Below are 26,513 nucleotides of genomic sequence, written 5' to 3' on the forward strand. Positions count from 1 at the left end.
CAGTTTTACCCTTTCAAGAATGCAGTGGGAGGCCAAAGCAGATTTTTCTTGTCAAGTTTTTACCTGTTCTGTGAGTTTTTATATGGCTTTTTGACACCAGGATCTAAAGGGCATAAATATCAAATAGTAGCTCTTCCCCCATGCTGGAATGTCGCATTCTTTCCTCCTTGGGTTGTGCAATCTGCAGGCAGGGTGTTTGCATAGCAAGTGCCATGTCAAGTCAAGGTTAAAACAGGATTATTTATTCCTTTTTTCAACTCGGGATCAAAGTACAGTGCACATTGTATGGAAATCACATTTGAAACAGCTGAGTTCAATTACCTTCTCAAATAATTGTCGGGAACATGCAGTTGCTTTTGAGGTGGAGGGTATTACTTACAGGAAAACCTGACCTTGGACATACTCACATGGCCCTCTGATTTCAATGTATGGCTCTTCAAGCAGAATGTAAATCCTGCTGAGGTCAAATCCAAGCTGCTGAATAGCAGCATCAGTCAGTCAGGGGCTAGATACTGCCAACTAATCAGACATCCTGCCACTGGGACCTCAGAAAAAGGACTTGCACCAAGCATGCCTGAGTGTAGTTTGCTGCTGTATTTTGGCTTGTACGTGCTGGCCACGACATATCCTGAGGGTATGGCAGTTCCAGCTCTGTTTATTGCCAAAACCAAGCTCCTTGTCAGGGCAGTGAATGTTTTCAAGCATTGGGTGGCCATGTGAGAAACCTGCTGCAACTGTTTGCCAGCTTCAGCTGCGCCGTCTGCGTCTAGGGGAGCAGGCTTGCGGGACTACCTGTTAGCACAACTGCAGAGGCCTTGCTGTTGCCTGTGAGTCTTTATCTCAGTTCCAGAATTGCGCTTCTCTATTTGTTCCTCCCAAGGACAACTTTTAAACTTCCCTGATGCCAGTTCCAAGTGGGTGGAGTGGTGGCAAAAGAAGCTGCTTTGATTTAAGTGAGTGAGGGGGCAGTGCTACTCTGTCTGCCTGATTATTTATCTCCCTAGTTACACACAGCACTTGCTTTCTCTGGAGTGATTCAAGCATATCATAACCTCTTGCTTTAGCTCTTTTATCATGCTGGTTTGCTGCTACAGTTCAGTCAGAAATCTGTCTTGGCCCCTGCAGAGCAGAGAATATAATCTCATTTTATTGGGCTCCAATGTGCCTCCCCCATGTTTTTTCAAGTTTCCCGTTTATCATGCGGAAGGCTCTGAGAACTGTATTGGTTGCTTCTGGACTGGGCAGAATAGGTTCTGACATTATTAAAAACCTCCCTCCAATGTCATCTAGAGATAAATGGGCGTGAGGACAGGTGCTCAGCAAGGCTTGCTGTGTCCCGCAGCATGCAGTCTCCAGGAATGTGAACAGCATCTCACGGTGCTCCGGGATTCTCAGAGAGGTTTTAACCAAAACATCCATTGATTTCAGCATGAGCAGTAGCAGACTCATGGTTTTTCTCCAGCCCTCTGCTCTGCTATGGATACATTCACACTGACAAACACTAGAAGTGATGTATGTGAGATCTGAACTTCTATTCTGGGTCAGTGGAAATCCTGAAGTGAGTACGTGTACCGGGTCTGGCTGAATTTTGCATTATTACAGTGAAGTCCATTTACTTCTCTCCTTCTCAGGTACAATTACATTTCCATACCTGGTACCTCTTGTTAGTCTCCAACATTTATTGCCAAGTGTAGGAGATTGCCTCCTCATCACCTACTCTGGGTAAATTTAGAATTGCCTGAAGGAATGTGGGATATAGTATCTCCTGGATAGTCCTTTCAGAGATCATACCTAATGAGACTGTGTGATGTACAATGTAGAAGAAGGAATGTATGCACTTAGTGTTTGAGTTTTTGGGAGTAAATGAATGACATAAAGAGGGGAGGGTCACCTAATACTGTAGTTCCTCATATGTGTCCCATGAATTCTTGTGTGTTGCACATGAGTCCATGCGTATGAAGTACATGGAGGTAGACAGAGTGTGTACTTTTCATATTGCTAGATGTCTCTGCTGGTCCTTCCTTCTCACTTTCTTCCCCTGTTCCAGCATGATGTCCCTCCAATGGGATGCAATCCTTCATGAACTTCTCCAATATGGGGGTCCTTCCCACAGGCTGCAGTTCTTCAAGAACTGCTCCAGCATGGGACCTCTCCATGGGATACAGTCCTTCAGGAACAGACTGCTCCAGAGTTAGTCCCTCATGGGCCATAGGTCCTGCCAGAAAACCTGCTCCTCTGTGGACTTCTCTCTATGGGCCACTGTTCCTGCCAGGAGCCTGTTCCAGTGTGGGCTCTCCATGGGCTGCAGGGTGGACATCTGCTCCACTGTGGTCCTTCATGGGCTGTGGGACAATCTCTGCTCTGGCACCTGGAGCATCTCCTCCCCTCATTCTTCTGACTCTGGTTTCTGCAGGGCTGTTTATCTCTTCTCCCTCCTTTTTCAGCCACTGTTACGTAGCATTTCTTACCGTTTCTTACATATGTTACCACAGAGGTACTATCAGCATTGCTGACAGGCTCAGCTTTGGGCAGTTGTGAGTCCATCTTGGATCCAGCTGGAGCTGGCTCTGTCCAACACCAGAGCAGCTCCTGATGTCTTCTCACAGAAGCCACCTCTGCAGCCCCCTGCCAGCTAAACCCAATACACAAGATTAGAGACTCTTGATTAGAGCAGCTCATAGTTTTGGATTTGCCAAGGACATTCTGATTTTCTTGCTGGAAAGTGTCCAGCTAGTGGGAGTTTTGGAAGCTTAGTTTGTATAAAGAGCATTTGTGTGTGAGTGGAGTGGGACAGGTAGCAGAGATGTGGTAATTAGCCAGTGCCTACTTGTTATGGCAATTCATTCCAGAGACAACATACTCAGAGCTGGGGTTTCACTGAGCTGAGGGTTGAGAAGAGTTGGTTTCTCCCTCTTTGTGCATTTCAAACTTTAGGGAGAAGAATTGATTTAATTTCATCTCATCTGATCCTGATTAATGAAAAGTCATTTTTGCTAGTTCTGGGCAGAAAAAATAATCTTTGACTATTTTGTAACTTTGCAGATATATGTAGGTGCGTGGCAGGAAGTTCTATAATTCTAGAAATTATGACAAGGCATCCATAAAGATGAGGCTGAAACCCTATGCAGCAGCATTGTAGCTTAAAGGAGTGTTATTTAATACCTATTAATGGAACTGCTGAAGCATAAGTACTCTCAGCTCAAACAGATTTTGTTAACTCCTTTGTGCTGGCAGTTTCAGAGTGGGGTGGCAGATCATTTACAGCTGTCTGGCAGGATGCTCTTCCCTCCATTCAGTACAAGAGTTCGTGTCATGGGGGTGAAAGCCAGGCTCGTAGGCAGGAGGAGGAATTGCAGGAGTGCACGGGCAGGCAGCAGCCCTGCCAGGACACAGGACCCCTTTTACCAGCTTAGTCCTGGTGTCCCCTGGGCCATACAGAAACTGCACTTGCAGCTGTGATTGCAACACAGATGTTCCCAGAATATTTTTGTTCATCATATTCAGTAGGGAGGGACTTCAGCCTTCCTATAAAGGTTGCTGGGTGTGGTCCCTGCCTTGGTATTGCTACTCCCTTTGGTAGAGGGGAGCAGTGCAGGGTCACCCCTGTGCATGTACAGAGGCTGAATTTGTCCTCCTTAATGGCGAGCCTTTAACAGAGCACTCCTGGGCTTTTCAAGTAGACGCTAGAGAGAGAGGTACCACCAAGGGGCAATCTCAGGACCACTTTTTGGGGTTCCTGAACCTTTGCAGGGATTTTAAAGATCCTAGAGCTAACAGCCCAATAACACAGTTGTCTTAGTTAAGTGTTCCTTTCATTTTATTCTAGTTTCATACTGTTTACTCACGGGTTCAAAGATCCTGAGTACAGCTCCTGCACATCATAGGACTGGCATATAAATAATCACTACTTAAAAGGAAGAACAATGCATAATGGATAATTTGCATGTGATTTTTTTGAGTAGCTATGGGACAAAAAAGATATCTTTTCATGCTATTCTTTGAAACACAGAATTAAAAGAAATATGTAAGTTGAATTTCCCAGGCAATAATACGATTCCAGAAGTTAAGGCTTAAGAAAGAACAATTGTTAACATGAAATTGATAATAAATGAGAGTGAACAATTTTATAATCCATTTGCTTCTGGGGCATGCCTACACAAGAAATGTAGTCAAATTGTTCTGGAGACTGATTTAATTAAAATTGGTACAAACTCCCTGTGTGGACTCTAAGATAGGTTAGGTTTGCATTGTGCTGTGAAGTGTGATTCTTGGCATGTGTAGACAGGCCACAGATTGCTAATTATAATAAGTGATGAAGCTGCACCAGGTCAGGTTTCTGCCATGCAGTATCTAAGCACAAGCTCAAATGGTGTGCACCAAAATCTGTGCTGTGTCCTGTGCCTGCCAAACCAGTCATTTGAATGTAAGTCATACTTCAATGATCTTTAAGAAACCCTGAACTAAAAGCAGTGACAAAGAGCAGCAAAAATATGTTGATTGTGGAGCTGGGGCTTGTTGTAGAGGCCAGACCTTCAGCTTTGTCAGTGGCAGCTTGGGCAGAGTTTTCATATCATGCTGCAGCCAAATAGGAACTTTGTTTTTCTCTGGGGTGCAACTTTTTAAAACTAAAGAGGTGCTTTGATTTCCTCCTGCCATGACTTATGCCCGGAGATGGCTCAGCAGAGCATAGTGCTGGCTCCAGTAATACCCCATCCCCAAATTTCCCATTTTCAGGGTGGGAAAGGCCCTTCTGCCTCCCCAAGGTGTCATCAGAGGAGTCATGAGCTTGTAAGAGAGATGAAGGATTGGATGTGAGTGTTGTGTGCTTGCCTCCTCTGGAGATGGACTGTCTCTGTCTAGTGCTGGAGCATTTGGGATCAAAAGCTTCCCTTACACAGCCTACTGCCTGAGCCTGTTCAACAAAGCACAAGGATGGTTTCTGGCTCATCTGTTCATTCAGGCTTTTAATTAGTTACCAGCTATCCTCATGGTGAGGAGTTGGTGCCTGATGTTATTGAGGTACTTATTCGAGCGTTCATGTTTATGTGAATGCATTCTTTTTATATTGGATTTCAGGCCGTCACAAGCTGTAGTAAGGAATTAAATGTCATGTAGAGAAGAAATGTGACCCACTGATCAAGATGTGCTGCCCCACCAGTCTATCCTGGCTGTGAATTAGCTATTGTCTTGGCTACAGAGCCTGATTTTTAAGTTGAAGCTACAACAGCTCACGCTCTTAGGTCTGGAGGTCCTCAGAATGGCCCATTCAGAAAAGACCTGATGTTTGCCTTTCCAAGCATCCATATTCAGAATTACAGGTGCTTATACAATGCACACACATAAGTTGCAGACACACATTACTTCAGTCCTTGCACTGGTCCTGTCATTGTGGTGCTGCAAAACTTTTAATGGGTGGGTATATGCACTGCTTGACTACTTCCAAAGAACTGGGCTGTGGCCTGAACCCCAGACAGGTGAGGACACATCCTGCTATACTGGAAAACAAGTCCTCAGCAAAACCACAATACATAGAAGCACTCAGCAGCTTCTTACCTGCTCCCACAGTGCAGCAGGGCCACAGCTGGGTCTGACATCACTCCACACCCAGGTCAGAGGACAGGACATGATCAAATAATCACAAACAAACTCAAAAGTCATCTAGACAGAATCAAAGAATATATTTTTAACTGGAGAGTTGAGACAGAGACAATGAGCAAGCAAGACCAATTGACTTCCCCCTCTAAATTTGTCCCACACAAAGGAGCAGATCTTCCCATGATGTAAATCAGCATAGCTCCACTGACTGGAGAGAACAATTGTAATTTATCCTGCCTGAAGGTCTGCACAAAGGTGCTTGAGGTTTCTTGCAATTCATTGGAGCCTTGTGACATCGAGAGCAGGAGTTTGAGCTCCACTGTCCTCTGGAGCGATTTGCAGCACCGGCAACTTATAATTACAAACACTTGATAAATCTCCTTCAGAGAGACTGAGGAGTTTGATAAGATGCTTGAGTCAGTGATGGCTGATTTCACTTCTTATAAGAAAGCCGTATTTCTGAGATTTTGATCTCAGCACAAAGGCACCATGCAGCAATACTATGGAAGAGGTTCTGAGGGTTCAGCCAAGCTTTAAAAAATTTTGAGGATCTTCTTTGTCTTGTGGAGATCAGTGCGTTCCTTTCCAGCTGAGCAGAAAAGCCTGTGGGAAACAAAAGGAAACTATTTCAAGCCATTTTTGTGAGAACAATACCTCTCTGCAACACCTGACACCTTATGCAGCTGGTAAATACCATTGCTTATCAGCTACCTAATGTTTTTTAGCAGTGTTCGGCCACCTACACCTGACCACCAAATTTCCACTCTCTTTGCCTCTGCTGACATTTATATAACAAAGAGCTACTAACTGCTCTTTTGTCAACACAAGAAAGTTGAGCACAGGAGGAGACAAATATGATGGGCACCATACAGCAGCACTCAGAGGTATGCTGCTACTTGTATATCCAGCCACTGTAATGGTTATATTGAGCCATTGCTCAGAAGAAAATGCTGCTGGGCGCTTGGAATGATTTAACTCTCTTGTTTCTGGGACAAAAATGGATGCTGTTATATACTAACTCCTTTCTCTGCTGGATGTCTTATTACTGTTAAAGATTTCAAAATACTGTGATATAAAGGAAGCACAGGGCTTTGGGCTTTTCTGTGAGGCATATCTAGGTATCACTTGCATTGCCCTGTAATTAGCAGCCAATGAGCACAGGAATAGAGTTGATAGTATCTTCTTTCTCATCTTGCTGGTTATGGGTGGGGACTACTGGAGGAGAGAGGAAGAGGAGAAGGTCCTGCTTGCAGAACTCAGCACATGAGTGGAATTTTCTGGACTTCCCCTGTTCTTCCCTTCTACTTTCCAGAGTTGGGATTCCCTAGGCAGCTGTATATATACACATCTCGCTGGATGCTACACACCACTGGGAATGGCATTTGACTGTGGTCTTCAGTTGTTCTGCTGGTGGGCCTGTGTGATGTTTTGCATTAACAGTCACACAGAGCCTTGTCCTCCTGTGTACCTGAGAGTCACATTGTGGAAAAGTACCATGGTCATTTCTCACTTGATGTCTGGTTGCACTGGAATGTGGCTTTTCCTTAGAATTCCTGTGATCTGCCAGCTTCAAGGAGCTGAAGAATTTAAAGCAGTTTAACAAAGACTGTTATCCCCTGGGGACAGCTGCCCTGAGAGCCAGTTGGCAGGGAAGGTTTTAACCTTGATTTCAGTATCTACAGAAACATGTTTTTTTCTGAATTTATAAGTCTGGAAAGCGGTCAACAGGATTACCTTACCTTGTTCACTTGTGATGGAGAGCAAGGCTTTCTAATGATACATCCATGCCTAGTTAGAGCTTATGTTTATTAAAGATGAGTACAATTTTGCTAAGAGGTTGTTAGAGTAAAATGCATAAGGAAAAAAATTATACTGCAAACAATAACAAGGTCCCAGAATTGCCTTGAACTGTGCAATTGAGATTCTCAGTACTGTCGGATCATCTCTGCATAAGACTGAACTGCTGACAGTTGTTTAATTACAATATATTTATGAAATAGAGCAACATTCCTAATTGCTTATGTATGCTTGCATTACATTTTTTATGCAATATCTTTATTCAATTTGTATAAAATTTCATTAAAATGATGAGAAAATTATTTATTTTGCAACCATTGGACACAGCTTATATAGGATTTTGGAGCACTCACCACTCACCTTTTTGTAGTAAGAAATCATTGCTGAGCAAAACCATCTTCTGGCAAGGGGAGTCTTGCAGAAACAGTGAAATTGTGGTTCAGCTAAGATAATGCTATTTCAGTAAGCTCAAGACTCTGCTCACTGTAACAAATAAACTTATCCAGGCATTGGTGTTTGAAGGTTGTGCTAAGATTTCTTGTATTGTTTTCAGAGTGTTTTTCCCGATATCCATGATTAAAAATTAGCAGACTTGCCTAGCTGAAGGTTAGTGAAGTATGAGCTTTTCCTGAAGCTTTTTAGAAGCTGAGGTATACTAAAAGTTTCCTCTAGTTCCTCTGTGCTCCTGAAGCAGTATGGAACAGCAGAAAGCCTTGCTATTTTTTGACTTTTTGGAACATGCCATTTTGGTAAGGGTTTGGGCACTGTGTCTCTGGTGTCAGAGGTAAAGTGAGAAAGGTGTAAATAAAGTCATTTCAGCATCATTGCAGCCATTGATTGCTCTTCAAACCCCGTGCTGTTGGAAACTGCAAGCACCCAGGAAAAATGGGGAATGGGATGTGAAATCTGCTGGTGAGTGAGTGGCAGTGTGGCTGTGCCGCTGTAGGAATCAAAGATCAGAACAAGCACTGAAAGCTAATCCATAAGATGACTCATGCGATAAGAATTTATCAGGATGATGAAGTATGTGAGGTCTCTGTGGTCTGTTGCAATTAATGCCCTATGAATAAACACAGCAGATTATGGGTGTTGGTATTCACAGCCATGCTATGCGGTACATGGATGTCAGTGCTACTGACAGCGTGGAGAATTCAGCAATAATCAATAACTTCCAATTGTTTGGCCCTAATCATTAGCATTTAGTGAGCCAGAATAGCCGCCTTCTAAATAATTAAAAGGTTTTGAAAACATGCATTATAGAGCTACAAGATTTTTCTTCAGGGCCACATGGTCATTACAGTAGATTACCTGTCTAGATTGTCAGGTTGTGGACACTGGCATTTTATGTACCTGTACCACCCTTTACATTCCCTGCTGGGAAGTCTTGCAGATTTTAACAAATTTGCAATCAGACTGGAAGGAACAAACCTGAGGCCGTTCCAGGCAGACCTTTGAGATACTACAATTTGAAAATGTGGCTCAGAGCTAGGAAAGGGCAAGAGTTTTGCAGTAAAATTTCCAGACAATTCTAAAAGAAGGGTCTGCAAACTGCAGCAGCTAAGAGAGAGGGTTTTTTCAAACAACAATAAAGCACTTGGAGTATCCATGTAACTTTTGTGAAGAAAATCTGTCTCTGGAAGCTGCTGCACTTGTCTTTGAATGAGTTATTGTCTCTTAGCAAGCTTTAGGGTGTTGAAATCCTTCCTTGCAAGGCTCAAGGGATAAAGACAACTGTTTTAAGGATCGTGCCACTATCATCCCTACGAGACCTGACGTTGGGGAACAGGAGAGCAATGACAGCCAGTGTTTTCTAGGTCCAGAACTGCTGTCCTTGTTTCCCATAATTTCCAACATAATGAGCATCTTGGTGTCAGGTAAGTTTTAAAAAGAGATGCTCTCTTAAAAACAAATAGTCACTGCCAGCAGGGCTGCAAGCTGGGACTACTAAAAGATGATCTGATGAGGATAGTTAACTGCAAATGGGATGTGGATTTCACTCTAATAGTTTATCAACAGGAGCCTGCTGAAAAGCTCTTAAGTGTGCTGCCAAATCCTGCTTCCAAAGCAAGGAAAGTAATACAAGTCCAACATTGTTAATGTCGGTGCTTTCTACTTAATTATCTGTTACCTGAAAAAATCATTGAAGAGCACAGAACATTGTTTAAACCTCGCTTTGTGCCTCTTTATTCAGATACTATGCTCCTTTATTATAAATATATTTTCCTCCTCAAAGACCTCTAGCTCTCATAGTAGACTCTATAGGATATATTGTTCTTTTGATACATCCAGAAGACACTTCTGCAGTTAAAAGGAAATTACAGTTTCAAAAATGTATATATGTGCCCAGGTTAGTACTTCCTGAAAGAAGAGAAAACCCATAAGGAAAACAATAATGACTTATGTTGCTCAAACAATTATTTTGTCTGCCTTCTATTTTATTTGGAACTCCCATTTAAGCAATCCTATAAGTCTTCTAATGCTGATATCTACTCTTCAGTCGTAATGTTTCCCTGCTGCCTAGTTAAACTAAGGAGAAAAGAAGCCTCGTGTTCCATATGTTTATTGAGGGAATTTTTTGTGTGTGCAGTTCACATAAAATTGCATCCATTCTGCTCATGATCCATAGTGCAATTCCATTAACAAAGCAGCACTCTACCTTTTGTGTGTGCTGTTATGCTTAAAGCCCATTCCTGTCGTTGTGTATCCCATAAAAATAGAAGTATTTTAGGTGATTTAGTTTAGTTCATTTCCAGTTCTGTTCTATTTTCTTTGTAGCCCAAATAACTTTTTAGAAAATATTTGATAGAATCATTTTCATTTTTCCGTTCAAGATAAAACTTGTACTGAAAGTAGAATGCACTTATTTTGTCAAAATTTTCAGTTATATATATAAAATGGGAAGCTGATTTTTTCTCACTTTCCTTCACTCTGTTTTCCTCCCTCCACCTTTGAGGTCTAAGATACTCTTTTCTTTAAAATACCAAGAACACACATGGCATTATGTGCTATTTCTGTATAGAACCAAGGGCTCCCTGTGCATACAGGGTTTATAAAGCTTTGATTCAACCTGCAATTGTGTATTCTTCCAAAACAAGGACAAACAATGGCCTAGCTCAAAACTTGCTAAGACAGGAGCACAGTTTTCATAGGTGCCTCAGAATGAACAGTTCTTTTGAAGCCAGTGGCACTGTTTCTGACTGAGCTTGTTGAGTTTAATGTGGTGCTGTGTTGTTGCTTCACAAAGACAGCCCTGAGGAAGCCCTCTATAATTTGGGATACGTAGAAATCACACATTCAAGGTAAAGCATTACACGTTGGCAGACCTACCCCAGCAAGTGTCCAGCAAGGACACTCTACCGGATTGTTGAGGTTTAATAAATGGGACTGAAATTCAATGCCTTGACCAGAGACCCCAGAGTAAGGCAAACATGTTTGTTGTCTGGTTTACAAAAAGCCTGTCCGTGGCTAAAACATGGTCTTGTGGCTTCCACATACTCTCCAGCCATCTGCCCACAACCCTCTGGCATCTCTCTGGTGGCAGGGGCCATCCTTTCTTCTTGTGTTTTCTACGGCACCTAGCATGGTGAAGTCTTGGGCCATGGTAAACCAAGAGTCATACAAACAACAGTAATAAGCTACCTCACTGAGCCTGCCTGTTTGTATCTTTGTATCATAAAGCCTGTGGCTTTTTAGGGGTAAAGGAGAAAACTGAAGGAAAACAAAGGGAGCAAAAAAACCCAGGAAGATTTTCCTGCCCTGAAGTGTGGGCTGAGAATCTGCCTGAAATGTGAGAATATATGCATGGAAGCATGCAGCAGAAAGCCATCTAAATGAGACTCCTTAGTGTGATGAGAGCAGCTTACCAGTCCTCACGCATCACACATACAGCTGTTTTTTCAAATGAAACTGGAAATCAGTGGCTGATCTTTCCCCTCCCAGCTAGAGAGACTGCGGGGCTTGTGCTTTGCTGCTGGTGTGGGAAGGTCATCTGGGACTTTCTTCACCCTTTCCACACGCTGCTGTATTACTCACTCTGGCATGTGAAGAGGGTGCCCCTTTTTAAAAGCAGCATCACTGGACATTTGCTAAGGCAGGTTGCCAGATTTAATAACTGATGGGCAGGAGAAAATCCTGTGTCCCTGTCTTCTGACCTAAAAGAACATTGAAAGATGACACATAACAATGCACATGTGACCCCTTGGAGGTGATTGCTTGGTACCATTTCCCATTCTCACCTTCTCTTCCCCTCTTCTTCTTTTTCTAACCTTTCCATTCCCATTTCTTCTGTTCAGCCTATTTGTGTATCTTTTCACCTGGCTTTTAGAATATATTACCTGAGTTTTAGGATATATTCCTATTTCCAGGTACAAAATTAAGATATTGCTAAGTGTCTTCATAGATAATAATATAATAGTAGATCCCTTTGCCTGAAATGTGCTTTTAGGTATTACCTTGGTCAGTAATTTAATTGAATTGGATAGTGACAACACACTGACATTGTTAAGGTTAATGACCCAATGATTTACAAGACAAGGCACATTTACCGGCAAATGGATTTTAGTAATTGTTCTACTGAACAATGAGAATAACAATTTGTACATTGATCCACAAAGTCCTACAGCAAAGCCTCTGTTCTTACTTCGCCAGTGCCCCTGTCCATAAATTCAGTGTTGCTCAGAGAATGTTTTCTTGGCCCCGCTGTATTTTAACTGCATTGCACTGAATTTCAGATTATTTCCTTCAATGTGATCCACAGCTTTTGCCATCTGTATGGAGCATAGATGGGTACAAAGATGGCAAAAGAGAGTAGAGGAAGATAGGAGGATGTGACCTGTTCAGGTAGGGTAGTGTTTGTCTTGGCTAGTTTGGTCTAAGAGTTTTTCCAGTTGGTGGTTGCATCTCTTTGACATGTGTTTAATGTCTGTTTCAATAGATTTAGATTGTCCTTTTTTCCTTGCCAAAATGCTGTGGGAGGCCATGCCAAAATGGGTAGGAGAATTCTTGTTTAGTCAGGGCTATTATCCTTATTAAATAACTTTGTAATATTACACAACACAAAGTAAAAGTGTCTGTTTTCCTTGAATTAATTGTCATTGCCATTGCTTACAGTTTGCTTGAAGTACTTTCTGTTAGTTCTTTATCAGTTAAATCCCAGATAATCTATCCTTTTTTTTTTTTTTTCCTCTTTCTTGAGAATTTGGTTTCTTGCTTTAAGCTCATAATCAATTAATTCATTTTGCTTAAATCTCTTAAATATTGTGACAAGAGTAACTTTACTGGAGCCTGGAATTTTGTGAATGTTCAAGATTGACTGAACAAGCGCACAAGAAGTCTTCAGTCAGAGCCTTTAAAGTTCTGGATATAAATTGTCTGGATTGCTGGTTAAAGATTCTGATTGTAAGAGATGGTGTTTAACACCCTTATCAATTAATTATTACTGGAAAATGCAGTATTTAATCAGCATTGATCTGTCGTAAGGCTACATCACTGGAATTAGCTGAAACACAGAACAGAAGTGTTTATTGAACATAGCTGTCTTTCTTGCAGTATTATTGACAATGTTATCATTTCCATAGTGGTAATGGACCAGTAGCTGTTGGTTAGATACTCTTCATTACAACGCAGTTTATAAACTTCATTTTATTGTCCTTAGCTTTATTGACCATTGATTTCTTCAGTTGTCCTTTTGCTTTCCTTATTAATTTTGTGTCATTCCTGGCTTCCAGTGTATTGCTGCCAACTTTTTCTCTTTTACATTTGATATTTATTGGCACTTCCCCCCATTTATAACTACTTTCACTCCCCCATCATGCCACAATGAGAATGCTTGTTCAAGGTTTTATTGCAATTATCAGCCATGTGTTCTTCATTACGCTGCATGTGATACACCCAAGTAAGACTGCAAGACTTCTGACCTTCAGCACTATATGCAATATAGCATTGTGCCTAAGTCTCTAATGGATCTTAGATAACAATATTTTAAAATAAATGAATACCTCTGTATTTATCATCAAAAGTTAAAAGTGAAAGTGAAAAAGAAAATAACATTGTAAAGTTATTCTGTGCTAAAATGACATAAGTATGAACTAAATGGAAATAACTGGGTTCTTTTAGTTTAAAGTAGTTATCTAGTACAATGATAGTGGTGGTATGTTGGTGAGGGTTTTGACACATACATAGGTTATTTATTTCTCTCAGTGGGCCCACAGCTTGTAGTTCAGAAAGATACCATGGTTGCAAAGGTTGGATGGGGATTAGTTCCCTGGTTTGCTAAACTGCTGCCTGTAATTTGAGAGAGATTATAGAGACCCTCAGAGACCCAAAGGAGCGAGAAGAATGCAATAGTGAAAAATACATTCTCTCCCTTGTCAAACTGATACTTTTGGGTTTGTTCTTAGGAAAATAAAGAAGCAAATAGTATGAAAGAACAAGCTGTAGATATTAGGAGAGTAACAGAGTGATGAATAAGGACTTTTAAAGAACTAGTCATAGCAGAGAGTTGAATGAAGACTTTGAAACAAATTAAGACTTTGAAATTGTGTTTACAAATTAGAAAAGGAAGAGAAATAATACAAAGATAAGCTTAAGAAGAGAGAAGAACTGTGCAAAGAGAAGCTGGAAGAATATATTAACTTAACCTGTGTGTCAAATGTTTGGCTTTCTGTGCAGTAAAAGGCTGTGCTATATGTAAAAATCCTACATATTTCCTAGTTTTCTGTGGCACAGGCTTTTTTAGGAGAAATATTCAATGAAGCCATCTATAACTTCTCTGATTGCATTTTAAACATTTATGTTGCTAGCCTCTACATCTAATAAACCTGAGACTTTAAATGGACTGTGGCTTATTAAATCGTATCTTTTCTGTCAGTCTCATCAGTGGAGGGGTACTGATAATACTAACATTGAATGGAACCAAACCAGCATTTCATTCCCTTTTGTGCTTGAAAATACCTGAACTGCAGTCCTTCTACCTGATGGGTGGTTATTTGTGATCTCCTGTCTCCAGTTATTTTCGTACGGCACTTGTATGTTCATTAATTTTCACAATTCTTTTTCCGATTAAACAGTCTTACTGAAAAGCACGGGTTAAAGGCTTTATCCAGAGGTGCAAGCAATTAGCTGCACATATGTTCATTGTTATAATTACTTGTTCAAACTATTATAAAAGGATGTGTTACTATCTGAGTGTTAGATTGAAGGGTATGGTTAGTGTAATGGAAATCCTGGTTGCCATTTTAAAAGAAAGCAATTGGAAAAAAAATTACAAGTGCTATAAGCTTAAGGAAATTATAAAAGGCATATAATTTCATAAAAATTTGCATAACTGATGGGCATTTAAAACTTTAAGGAACACAATCAGGAATGTTTGCAGATGCTTTTCAATTCCAAGTCTTATATTAGTTATCGGATCACTATAAGCAAACCTTTGTCTTGCTCACAATCACAGGGGAATGAAAACTGGGCTAAGTATTACAGGAAAAAAGTGCTTATGGCAATTATGTAAAAGAGGAATCTAATCAATGATGCTCATTTATTTCCAGCTGGGATGTTTACATTTCCAAATTTCAGGATATTTTAATCTAGGATTAGGCGTAGCATAACAAGGTAATGCAAAATTCAGCTTGGTCCCAGGTCCGGATTGTGAGCAATCCCGCCATTTTGCAGTGGTCCATCCTGGGGAGACAAAGTAAGTCATGCCTTTGCTTCCTCTGAATTTTTGCATAAAATTTTTAGCCAATATGGACTGTCTTGTGAGGATTTGATATGAAGACATACGTAACATAATTTTTTTGCTTGAACTATATTCATAGTCCTTTTAGGTTCAGTAACAGTGTGTTGCTTTGTTCCTCCTTGGAGCGCTGGTGTCAGAGAGAACACTACCCACCCTGGGGACTGGTTTTAGCAGGTGGGATGTGGCAGATATAGGGCATTTGGATCTACATTTCTTTAAGGACTTTTTACAAACTGTCAGGAAGAATGAAATGACAAGGTCTCAACACAGTCTGAACAAAGTTGGATCGGGGGCTAATGCCTAAATAGGTGAAGTAGAATATTTATGTAGAACTGTAGGCGATGGCATCAAAGCAGCAGAATGCTTAAGGAAGTTGTGGTCTGGTCAGCAGGGACTTCAGGGAGGGCGATTTCAAAGGAATTTGTGTTAGGTTTGAATAAGGAGAGGAAGGAGCCAGAGGAGAAAGATAATATCAAATCTCAGAGAGATCACCGAGACTGTCCCTGAAGAAGAAAGCAGAAAGGTTAGAGAGCAGCATTGCTGCTGACTCTGCTTAGCAGGAAATATTGTGCCCATGGGATAAGTGAGACAGAGGCACTGTAGGAAGGGTGGAATGCGGGGAAGGAAATGGTGTGGACATCTTTTGCCCTTTCTCTTCAACGAAGCTGGTCAGCAAGAGCAGGTGAGCTGCATGCAGTGTGTGGGCTGGAGTTTTACTGCTGGTGGTCTGTTGAGCAAAGAGATGTTGATGATAACACCGTGGCGTGTGCCGGTGGGAAACATGTTAGAGAAGGATGCAGAGGCAGCTATGGCAGGTTTTGTGGACTCAGAAATATCCAGTGACCAGATATTGTTCCTGAGTGTTCAGGATTATGCCTAGATTTTGTGCAAGTCTTACAAAACCTGAGTGCAATGGGTGGGTTGCTGTCGTTGTTCCTGTAGTCTGGTGAGTTCTCCATTCACAGACACAAGCCCCCTTGGTTCTTCCTGCTTTATGGTTTTCCATCTTTGCCCCAGTAAGGTTCACTGTTTGCATTGCTGCTTTCCTGGGCTTGTTGGCAAGCAGTGCAAATCAAGAGATCTGCACTAGGTCGATTTTGAATTAGCGAGTTTGACAAATGTTTTCATTTGAGAAGGCAAGCTACCTCATTGTGCTTGGTTTAACACGAACACATTAGAGTGACAATGCTGGATTTAACTTTAGTTATCAACACTTTCAGCCGACATTGGTCTAAGTAATTGTCCTGTTTATACTCTGACAGGTTAAAATAATGTATTCTAGAATGAGAGTGCTTCTACGGAAGATGAAAAGCAGCCCAAGAGGGTTATCAGCTGTTACTAACTGTGACAAGCAGTGTGATATAGATGTATGGATAAATTGCTATTGCTCCAGAGGTTATTCCTATTAGCAGAAGACATGTAAGAAACCCTAACAAGACATTAATACAGTACAGCTACTAAAAAAGCTCATCTTCCCTATCCAGACTCTGGACTAATGGTATATTCCAGTGTTTTCTTGATTCTGCACTGACAGGTGGTGATAGACCTTTAAATAAAACAAAAGCTTTATTAGGCTGTTGGGAAGAGTCAGGCAACTATGAGGATTTAAAAGCTAATCTGTAAGAAAATAAATAAATAAACATATTTATCTGAGATCTAAACACTGTTAGGAATGATGCTTCTGGATTCCTCTTTAAACAGAATCAAATAATGTGCAGATGGGACCTTGGCAAAGTAGGTAATTTCTGATAAAATTTTCTGTCCAGAGAATAGGGGTTTGTTGTTTTTTTTTTTCTTCAGTAAGTGTTCTTGGGATCAAAATAAAGTGATTGTTTAAACATGAAGTGTTCAGTTTCCCTTCCATCTGGAAAACAGTACTGGAAGTATTGAGAAATGGAACTCAATAGCTGAACATTTTCAGGGTTTTTAAATAACAGAATCAAGCCCCTGCCATGGGCTCAGTGCGAGTGGGCTTCCGTGGACTTTAGACTATTCATGCCTTTCAGTGGGTTACTTAACTTGTGCCAATGCAGTTTGCAGGGAAATATTCAGAAGGGGTTGGCTCACACATAGGCTAGTTCATCTATAAAAGAAATAGTATAGAAATTTCTTTAGCAGCAGACTCTCTGGAGTCACATGGAGGAATTGTAATTGCTTGTGCAGAAAAGATGGGAAATTTTTGGATTATTTTTCAGGAGAAGCTATGTAGAACTTTGTTTACCTTACGTGGGCTTGTGCTTATTACCTAACATCATAGGAATCATTTCCAGGGGCACTCAGTGGGAGCAAGCAAGCAAGGGATGGGAGTATGCATTTTCCATACCAGATGTAATGAGGGAAGTTAAATATTGATGGGCTAATTTCAAATGGGAGTTGCCTGTGATAATAAGAGGGATAAAGCTGAAGGAAAGATTGCTGCAGGCTGCTTAGTTCTTCTAGAGGGAACTGGGTTTTGAGGATTGAAAAGCCCTGCAAAGGAGAAGAGGGCAGTGCTGTATTAATGGCAGACACAGAAGCTGGGAACTTCATGAAGGCTGATGATGCGTACACAGTAATTGGAGGGTTGAGAAGAAAAGGAGAAAGAGGAGATGACCTAAATATGACAACAACTACAGCTGCATAAACAGAAGGGAAAATCACCCTAAAATGTGGAAAAAAATTAGCCATATGAGTAGAGAAGGTGGGACTGATCCTTCTGGGAGCAGTGCTGTAGTTTTAGCCAGTTGTCTAACCAGTCCCTTAATGTAACAAAAAATCTCCACATCAGCTCATATACTCACATCCCAGAAGAGAAAACCTATTTAGTTTGATTATTGCTTGAGTCCTACTTTGCAGTAATTAGAAAACAAATATCTTCTCCTGCTGTAAATTGGCTGCCTTTCTGATACTCTTTACAAAGGAACCTTATAAATGTAATTGTATGATTATTTTGACATCATCAAAAAAGATTATTTTGGCATCTTTTTAAATGGCTTTGCTGTAGGTGGAGTCCTGGGGAGATAGAGGGCTTGGACAGAAGAGAAGGTGATGCATCTATGCGTCTCTTTCCCAGTGTGTGAGATAATCCTAAACTGCAGAAGAATAAAAATGGTAAATGGTGAAAATAACATCAGCAGCCATCATAATTCTATTTTCTTCCTTTGTTCCTTCTTTTACACTTAAAATAAAAATGTAGAAGAGTAAAAGCTTTCCTCTGGGGAGGAAGGCTCACTGCTGGCCAGTGCTGCTGGAGGTGCATGGCTGGAGCTGCTCATCAGCTTTGCCTCATCTGGGAAGCTGAGCAGCTCCCAGCCCAGCATGTGCTGTGGTGAAAAAAACACCTGGCAAGCTGAAAGTGCAGAGGTTTTGAACGTATATTCACCAAACATGAGGCCTTTCCATTGAGAGAAATGGGCTTTCTGCTGGATCAGGCCTGGGTGGTTAATAGGGGGAACCTTCCCCTTCAAATTAGAGCCTCTATGCTAAACAGGTCAACTTGCAAAGACCAGGAGAGTAAAGAGGAAGGCCACGCCAATATGTGCTCTCACAATGAAATGGGAACTGGCAGAAATGGGATGTATTTACCAAGACTTACCAACAACGCCTTAATTTTATTTCTGCATTTTTAATACGTGGCTTGAGTTGTAACATTTTACAATGCAAGGCTTGGGCTTGTTTGTTACATACTGCCAAGATGGGCCTATTTAAGTGTGTTTTCTGACAAACACAAAAAACCTGGGTCAGGTATGGAGTTCAGTGTTGATTTTAAATGGCTGTCATGGGGAACCTGATATTTACAATAGGGAAGGAGTGTGAGTAGGTCAGCTGCACCCTGCATCCTTCTTGGAAGCTGCTCATTGTTAGCCTGGTGTTTATTCATGAGGAGACTAGCATTTCTAGGAGGCACAGGATATAAATATTTAGCACTGTCAGTGGAGAAGGAAAATATTGTTGGAACAATGTCTTCATTTGTTAGAGGAAAAATAGGGACTAATTTTTTTGAGAGAGATCACAATTAACTGCTCCCTATGAACTGTTTCTCTAAAGATTTTGGGCAGACGAATGCTCTTGCAGCAAGAGGAGTGAATGCCAATTGAGAGGAACACGGATCCATTTATAAAGCCAGAGAAATCATTCTGTCAGGCAGGATATAGGTACACAAATTAAGCAGGTATCAAAATTATATTGTCTCTTCAACAGCAACTGCCTCTCAAGAATAGACTATGGACAGGAATAGCTAAAGATCTCAGCAGGCTGTAATTTAATTCTGACAACACATGACTACAGTAGTAGTCACCTGCTAATAATAATGACAGGCAGTTTTGCCCCACTACCCTGCAAATTCCCTTCCCTCCTGTCACTGGAAAATTTCAGCCTGCAATTCCTCTGCACAGAAACCTCCCACAGAATCCCTGAACCATCCATGCAATGGTATGGGAATGGCTGTGGGGCTCTACCACACAGAAGGGGCTTCTTGGCCCACAAAGAATTACCTTATTTCAAAGTAAATGCAAAGATGGACACTTCCATGTGAAGTCTGCGATTGCCAAAAGAAATTCTATGCTGTGAGGATGCCTGATCTCTTGGTAGCACAGGCTCCTCTGTGCAAGTCTGTGTCCTGATGGCTAAATCTGGGTGCTCTCATAGCTTGTGTGGGACTCAGCAGTTCATGGCAGCAGCTCTGCAATCCACGGTCTCATGCCACAAAGAGCATATAGCATAAATACGTAAGATGAATGAAGGCAGGCAGGGGAAGGGAGACAGTGATGAGCACAGGGTCACACTTGCTTTGGAGCAAATCCAGGAGAATGCTGCCGTTTGGTCCACAGCCTGATGCCTTGCTCTCTGTGCCACGCAGACATCACCCAGGGGTGACAAAATGTAGCCTTGAGCTACTGAGTCTCCTGCTTTCCTCTGAAGATTTCTGCCACCCTTTATAATAGAAGATGTTGTGTTCCTTCCAAAGGAAATGGAATTGGACTTTAATAAATGAAAAATATCCCTCAAAACATTTTTAAGTCAAAAGCCTGATATCGAGCAACAAAAATTGTGATTGTAAATGTTTGCTTTCTTTCAAAATTCTCAATTTTACATTGGAAGATGAAAAGTATGTGCTCAAAACCCATTCTGCACTTAGTATTCTTAGCCATGGTTTTTGCCTTTTGACATTTGGAAGTAAAGTTGAAAGTTGCTGATGAAAATTTCAGTTAGTGCCCTCTAACTTTTGACAGCATTTTCCATAGACCCTGCTATGCCCAAACTATTTTCTACCCAGCCCATTCTTTGAAATTCAGTCACTTCTGCTTTTTCCTCATAAACATGTATGAGTCTATGTCTGGCCTTTGGTAAAATAAGAATAAGGCCTATTCACAGCTTAAATCTTCCTAACATCCAAATTTCTTGCTAAGCCTCTATTGCTGCTGAATTTAATCTACTGTGAATTATCAGAGTTCAGCTCCTAGTATAAAGTATGTCTGACCTCTGGCTGTGCAGTTTTCTTTATTATCGCTTTCGTTGTGTTTGTTCATGGACGTTTTATTGTCCAAAAATTCTTCATGACTGGATCAGGATCTCTCACCATATGAGCAATGGTTGCTGGCAATTAAAAGGTCTGAATAGCTTATTACTTTGACATTAAAAAAAATAAAATAAGTTTCATTTTAATCCGTATTATTTTCTTCATTATGAATTTTTCATCTTCCTGGAAGATACTGGAGCTGTAAGCAGTTTCAGAAATGGGTTGAAAGTTTGTGTTCTTGCATTGTCCTTTCTCTAACCTCTGCTGAACTGCAGTTTTGTAACTTTTAACAAGTGCAGTAAATGACAAATGATATCCCTCGAGGTTTACTCATTCCTATTCTCATATACCACCATTTAACTTGATTGATTTCAGCACAGTCTCCAGCTCCTGGAAATGCTCCCCAACTGATTCCTCAAGGGAAACAGCCACCCCGTAGGATTTTTTTAGGGCCACAGTTCACAAGACAGGCCCTATCACCAGGGCTTCAGGTACAGGTTAAGTAGGCAGTTGCCTAAGGTGGGGACCTGCCCTGGAAGTAAAATACAAACCCAGTGGTGGCTGCGGCCATGCATCTTTATGCTCAGCCTGGTTTCTGTGCCTGTCCCTGCCTTGTCCCTGCTTGGTGAATGCAGATTTCCCCTCTTGCAGCTCATCAAGCTCCAAGACCCATAATATCTCCCGTGTTTCTGCAGGAGATCTGCCCATCTTGCCATTCCCCCAATTCTTGAGAAGCAACGCAGGTCCGTCTGTAGCCCCTGGCTGCTCCCAGAGAGCTGCAACTGCCTCTAGTTAAGACAATGGTGGTAAAATTGCCCACAGGATGCATAAAAAAGGGTGGAATTTGATAGCAACTCTTTCGTAGTTGTAATGTCCTGAACCATAATAGGAGAATGTTTTATGGACACTGCTTATGTGGGTTGTATAGTTGTAGGATAGGAACGGTGCTTTTTTAAGGAGTGTGAGCCTTGGATTTCCATCTGTTTAGTGCTGGTTTGAAAAAAGCACTTACATCTTCAATGGGATAAAATAATCAAATGCAAACTTTTTAACTTAAGGCTGTATTGTTCAATACACCCTCTATGACTTCTTGTTCTGCCACTCAATCCACACTGTTTGCAGTATTTCTGCAGGCACCCTGAGTTCTCTCAGGGGAGCATGTGGAGGGGTAATGTTTGCTTTGGAAGAAACATATATTTTCAAAATAAGTTTCCCTCCCAGATTTTAAGACTTCCAAATAATTATTTTCTTTGAGATGGATTTTTTCCCCCTGTAGCATTCCTGTTTAAATTTATTTTCTGTGAAAGACAGAGACTTTTCAGGTCTAAGAATATTGCCTTGGAAATTGTTTCATTTGCAGTTAGGGCTAAAGAGATTGTCTTGACTTTTCAGTTCCTCATTCTGGGGGGAATTTCTCTCCTCCATGGAGATGGAGCTGCTATGGCTCATTGTGCCACTACCATGAGTTTACTACTCACCTCTGTAGGGAAGCCTTTAGCTTTTGGGACCCATCCAGCCTAACCTTTGAAGCTTGGATTTGAGGTGAACATTCTAACATGGGGTTAATTCCCATCTCCAGACAGCTTTCAGCCCTTACTCTCTTTGCAGTAGTACAATTTTCCCGGTGCACTGTGGGTCTGAGTGCAGGAAATCTGCCAACAGCAATGCCACAGCCATCTCACTGGCTCCCTGCCTTTCCAAAAGTAAATTCTTCTCCTTTGGCACTAAGAGGGAAAGAATTTAAAAAGAGAGATAGGGAACCAGGAAACATATTCCTAGAAGGTGTCTCATCAGAAAACCAAGCTGCAGTCCTCCAAATGGAAGAAATCTGTCAAGATGCAAAAGCAATGGTGCAGCAACCCCTCAAATCCCAGAGAACATTATTCCCTCTCCTGTTCTCCCCACAACCCCCACCAGTGTGATCAGCATCACCTTTTCCTTGCTGTACTATGTCCTGGCAGCGTGCTCCCCCTTATCCAGAGCCAACCTCATTTCCCATTCCCAGAGCCTGGCACTTGGCTGGCTGGCACCTTCACCTGAAACTTCTTTGACATACCTGCATCTGGACAACTACAATTCTTCCCTTTTCAATTTCAATTTTTATTGATTTTTGAGGCACTCATTTCTGAGATGTATGGTATCATTGGATTATACTGTTTAGCAATTTATTTGTGTCTCTCTTTATGTGCTGGATTGATTCTTTTTTCCACCGAGTCTCAAAAAAAGATGCTGCCACTGTTGTTATTTGGCTATCACAACAGCTCACGTAGCCCTGAACTATTAGGCAGTGCTGCTCCAAGAAATTTTGTGCTGAGGTAATTTGGAGACTAAATCAAGTTTTATCACTGAATGAGGTTAGTGGATATTAATGGGAAGGCAGGAGTTTGCACTGAATCATTAATGTGGATAAATGGAGAGCGCCTGTTTAATACTTTATACAGCGAGTGCTAATAATGCCTGAAAATGGTGGGGAAATATTGCAAGTTGTATTTAAACACAGCAGAGAAGGAAGTCTAATTTGAACTGTTCTGGTACATTAGCTGTGACTATACAGTGGGACCCTCCGTTAGCCTGAGCCGTCTCTCCATGCTGTCCTGCTGTATTTCAGTGTCCAAGTCCTCACTTCCAGTGATGTTTATGAGTTTCTGTAACTGCACAAAAGAAACACAAATGAAGCTGGGACAATATGTATTTGAAGGAAATTGCTGCAAACAAACATTTCCAGGAACTTGATATTTAAAATCATTTTTTAAACAATGAAAATTAACTTACATAAAAGATAACAATTAGAGCCAATTGTGAGTGCCAGAACCTGCCCGCCAATTAAATGCAAAGTGTTTTCCATACAGGCTCATGCATACATTGCTGGGTTGTTCAGAAGTGCTCAGAGCTACTGTGACCTTTGTATGCAGAGCAAGAAACAACTCTCTGGGACATATGGCCTGAACTGCCAGCACTTTCAGAAGCTTCTCTGAATGAATGCATGGAAGGAGTGAACCTAGAGAGAGATGGACAAAGCCAGGGCATATTTCTGCAGCTATTTTAACTAGCCAGAGCAATGCAATGCACAAAACATTCATTTTACTTACAGGAAGAAATTCAGTAATAGTTGAATCATTTGTCTGCACTGGGTCATGCACTGCAGCTCTGATGCTCTCAGAGTTTACAAAAGAAGAAGTCCTGCAGCAACAGGCGCTTTCACTGCCAAGCAACTATCAGCACAATTATTCCAAGGTAATTCACACTAAGCAAGCAAAGTGAAGGTACATTATCAGAAGCAGACACACAGGTCCAAGGTCACCTACTACAGTAAGGAACATGCAGTCTCTGTACACAGAAGAGAGCTGCAAGAACATGATGGGATTATAGAGGAAAACTGAAGTGTGCTTACTGCTAGCAAAAGTAACATGGTATTCTCTGCTTCCCAGGTAAAAGCAACTGCTCAAAGCTTACATTAACCCCCGTAATAGTAAGAATGAAGCTCAGCAGTATGCACTAGCTGAGGAGACAGAGACCACAGCCAGTTATAAACCAGCATCTGCTGGGCAGCTCTCCCACATATGAAAAGCAAACCCTGGAAAAGCAAACTAGGAAAAAAGGCTTCAAGAAAAAGGGAGGCCTGCAGTGGGAGAGTTAAAAAAGGACTAGCAAGTCAAAGAGGTGCTGTTTGAATAGGGGTGACCCATGCTGTTAGAAGAACTAAGGCCCCCTTTTAAGCAGCTAAATGAAATGGCTAGTACCCTGAAAAGAGCCCCCCTGGTCCAGCAGGAGCTCTAGCACAGGACTGTTTGTCACACAAAATATTGGCCATATGTGAGCTGGGTGTGATCTGCCCTTCCCCAAACACAGCTGATAATTAGCTAATAAAATGGCTCTCAGTATCAGAGAATGCTTCCTTATTGCCATACTGGTCACAAAGTTGCTGGTCAGTGCAGAGCCCTTTGGGGAAGCCCAGAGTGCTCTACTTTCTTCATGTTCTCAGCACTGCCTTTTCTAGGATACGTTTCCAATGGAGTGCAATGTCACTAGTTCCCATGCTATGTTTTAGGGTTTCTGAAATTCTCCTGCTGCTGCCTCCTGTGCCTTGTTAGGACATGGGAAGCCTCAGCTGCCTCCTGATCTCACCTGAGCACAGCTGATGCTCTGTTCCTGCAGGCAAGGCAGGTGGGTGCTGCATTCAGTTTCCAAAGCACAATTTTCAAGCCAATCATCTGAGTGCAACAGGAATGCTCTGCAATATTTAGTATTCATTAGCCTAAGTGAGCATCAGTAAAGCAATTAGTGTGAAGCTGATACAGCAGTGGTTTGGGAACTGCTCTTGAGGACAGGGAGTTTGTCTGTCACAATCGCAACTGGAATTTCAGGACAGTTTCCTGAGCTGGCAAATCTACCAAAAAAAGACATGTGGTGAGCAGGCTTTCAGAGATGCATAGGCTGATATCTGGTCCTGCTGTTTGATTTCTTCTCTAGGAATTCAACTGTATCTTGAGTAGCCCCCACATTTTGTATGATATTCCTTTGCAGGCTTCTCTGACTGCAGTTCAAGCAGGTTTGATTCTGCATTAGAGCTCTAACTGGCCTGTGCAAATTGAACACACTGCTGGGAGTCCTCAGCAAGAGTGCTTAGCAGAGGGCTAAAACTGTGAGGCACTATGGTAGCATCTTCTTCCAAACAAGGAAGGAGGGAAGCACAGAGCTGAGAGCAAGTCTAGCAGGGACAGTGATTCCCTTTTCCTCTGCTCTATGCTCCCAACGGATTAGAAACCAATGAGACTTTTCTGGGGAGACAAATAGGGAAGGAATATGCCTAGATCCATGCAGGCTACTTAATGTATATTGTGGCTGTTAAGTCAGTTAAAGTTGGATAGCTGGTAAGCACCAGTGTGATCAGCAAGAGACATGATGAAAGCCTGTGCTTACCTGTAGGGAAATAGCGATCCCAGCCATGCTAAGAACTACATGGTACCTGCAGTGAGTACCCCACAGCTGCAGATCCTTTGCAGCTACCGAGGGCCTGCTAGGAAGCCTGCTTCCCACTGCAAACTCTCCTATGATCAGAAAATTCAGTCAAATTGAGTTTCTCAGAAACTTCCTCAGGAATCAGGGGTTTAGGCCAGCTTGCAACTCAAAGATCAAGTCATGCAGCTGAAAATCTACCACTTCATTGGCTTTTCCAAGTAATAAGCTTCAGATACTGTCTATTTTGGTGAATGCATTTCACAGAGTGAATTCTGAAACGGAAAGGCAAAGCCCTGCTGCTAGTGTGCTGTCATCAGCCTTGTCTAAACTGACCCAAGGAATTCCCTCTCTAATTCTGATGAAGCAGAGCGCTGCAGTTGGCTGAGAGGCAAGGGGCTATTCCAGGAAGAAGTGACTGAGTTAAACTAAGTTAGACTATGCAGGTGAGCTCAGTTCTTTACAGCTCTAAGTGCAATTGCAGTTCTTTCAGTATTTAACAATGATTCTTTCTTGTTATTTGAGAAAATGCAGTCTATTCTTTTTTTTATATATTTACTGAAGAGTACTGGCAAGCACAGAAAGTGAAGAGTTAAAACAATACTAACAGCTAAATCAAAGAAAAACACATGAGTAGTGGAACATCACATAGCAACGAGAGAATTATGATGAAGAAATGATTACAGTGTAGAAAGGGCACAAAAGAACAATATAAAAGACTGAGTTATAAAAAGAATTTCATGTAAGGGGAAAATATACATAAATAGGGAAGATGTAGAGAGCTAAATAAAATGCTTTTGAAACTCCAGAATCTTTGGGTTTAGCACAGAACTATGATATTTTACAATATTTTGTTTTAGAAAAAGTTTTCAGAGTCCTGCAAATTCGTGCAGATCAAGGAAGCAGATGTTTATAGACCTTATAAAGGATCAAGGA

The sequence above is a fragment of the Strix uralensis genome, chromosome 10, assembly GCF_047716275.1.
Source record: "Strix uralensis isolate ZFMK-TIS-50842 chromosome 10, bStrUra1, whole genome shotgun sequence".
Taxonomy (NCBI): domain Eukaryota; kingdom Metazoa; phylum Chordata; class Aves; order Strigiformes; family Strigidae; genus Strix; species Strix uralensis.